The sequence below is a fragment of the Palaemon carinicauda genome, chromosome 2, assembly GCF_036898095.1.
Source record: "Palaemon carinicauda isolate YSFRI2023 chromosome 2, ASM3689809v2, whole genome shotgun sequence".
NCBI lineage: Eukaryota > Metazoa > Arthropoda > Malacostraca > Decapoda > Palaemonidae > Palaemon > Palaemon carinicauda.
The window spans coordinates 34,891,659-34,894,158 of NC_090726.1; the positions used below are offsets into that span (position 1 = coordinate 34,891,659).

Below are 2,500 nucleotides of genomic sequence, written 5' to 3' on the forward strand. Positions count from 1 at the left end.
TTCCTTTTAAATTGTCTAATGAAAAAAATCTTATCCAAGATGGTTTACGAAAATTGCTATTAAGCATATAAATAAGTGTGATTTTTCGATTTGTTATGATAGAGATCCCAGTTTTAATTTGCATATTAACTTGAAATCCATAAGCAATTGGTCCTTGAATAAATGAGAATTACCATTTAGTTGTAGGTGGTATTTATAACGAAAAGATCCATGATATACTAATGTATTTTCAGACTACGAAATAGATATGTTCATATATCTTTGTGAGTGACCTTCAAAATGTAATATACAGTAGATTAGATTAGATTTTATTGACAAAATAACATAAAAATCATACATTAGTACATAAGAATAATATACAAATATTTTGTCCAACATACAGCTGATATTCAAAAGCTAACCATTCTATAATAGAATATTTACTTCATGACATGAAGGAATTCACTAGAATAATGATAATGATTATATGGTTCATTTAGAAACATGACACATCTTAAATCATATAAAAATTATGCAATAGAAAACCATGCTTAAAATCTTACATTCGTAATTTCATCTCACAACTCCCGGAAATATCAAAGACAAAATGTCTATTCAAAATCATAAATATAATGAAATATAGGTGAATTGCATTACGAACTAAATTACTTTTAGTATAATATGATTAAAATCTTAATACTTTGGTAGAATCCTGTTCATGAATAGAATCTTAATACTTCATGGACATATTTACGTAATTGATATATATATATATATATATATATATATATATATATATATATATATATATATATATATATATATATATATATATATATATATATATATATATGAGCGTTTTCACCAAGCAAGCTGCTGGTGTCTCTGAAATCTAACATAGGGTATCCTAATTTGATATCATTAGTCAGGTCGCAGTCTATTAAAACATGAACCCCATTAAAATAATTTGGACATTTTGCAACTACCAGAAAATAAACGAAAGTCAGAGTTAATACAGATTAAATGTACTTATACTCGATCAGAAATTCCTGTCAGCATAAATTACTTGAATGTGTAACGCCGACAGCGCTACTTCGAAATACCATAGTATTTATGTGACCTTTCCGTTAAAAAGAGAAAAGCCTTTAACTCTCCTTCGAAAGGTCTCTTGTGTTTCTCAGTTTTCTTTATTTTTATTTAATCTCCTATTGATTACAAGTCTCTTTTTCAATGTCATGGTGGTGGCTGACAGTTTTTCTTTTTTCCACATACTGTCTGACAGGGCTAGATCAAATAGTTAACTGTCTTTGTTTAAAGGTTTAAAGGCTGTTCATGAATGGCAGAAGCAATGGATAGTGACATTGCCCTATCAAGCAAGACAATGCCCTAGAGAATGACCATATTACATATGATCAGCGCCCAAGCCCCCCTCTCCACCAAAGCTAGGACCAAGGTGGACCAGGCAATGGCTGCTAATGACTCAGCAGATGGACCTACAAGCTGCCCCAAACAATCCGTCCGTAGCTCACAAGGATGGTGAGATTGCAGCGACCAAAGAAACTAACGAGTTTGAGCGGGACTCGAACCCCAGTCTGGCGTTCATCAGTCAGGGACGTTACCACATCGGCCACCACAACCCTAAAGCAGATTAAATACTCCTGTATCACTTTTGTCTAAACTAAGCGTCAAAGGCGTTCATCAAAGTTTCGCTAATCATTAATTTCTTGTTTTCCAAAATGCTTTTGCACAGACGTTCATCTAAATGAAAATCCATGTCGTTTGTTGATAGTAATTGTTATTTAAGCCCAGAAGAAATATTGATTATCCTATATATATATATATATATATATATATATATATATATATATATATATATATATATATATATCTATATATATATATATATATATATATATATATATATATATATATATATATATATATATATTCCTTTGTGATGTAAAATTAAGCGAATAATCGCTTGTAGATCAAAGATTTAATTCCATTCTATTTCGTTTTTATTCATGATTATCTTGAAAACACTTCATTGGTAAATTTGAACTCCTTTGTGTTCTTTGGCTTCTGTCAAATCATCTGTTTATCTGCCTATTTATTCATTTATTTATTAAGTTTCTTAGTGATTTTATAGAAGATATATCTATATATATTTCATTAAAAATCATATATTAAAAATACACGTTATTGGCGCTACACACAAAGAACATTTTCTCCAGACTTTCCTTTATGTACTGGATGTGTATGATAAACTGGGTGTTCTTGAAATTGTCCATACGCGTAAAGAATGAAGATCTGTTCAATTCAAAATGAATGTTGGTTCTCGTTCTTTTTCTTCATCTATTTGTAGTTGAATCAGTAGAACTTCAAAAGTTCAAACTCGCAGAAAATGTTTTTATAGTTTATATATCAAATATATGTGAGTTGTTGATGTTTTTAAAATGTTTTATTTTAATTTTTCATTACTTCTTGTATCGTTTATTTAATTCCATATTTTCTTTCTTCA

General features: G+C 29.3%; 1 protein-coding gene across 1 annotated transcript in view; it reads left to right on the top strand.

The window, feature by feature from the left end:
• LOC137615979 (carbonic anhydrase-related protein 10-like) overlaps positions 1-2,500 on the top strand; it is a 291,179-nt gene that overhangs the window by 237,754 nt on the left and 50,925 nt on the right. The gene's annotated exons all lie outside the window — the stretch shown is intronic.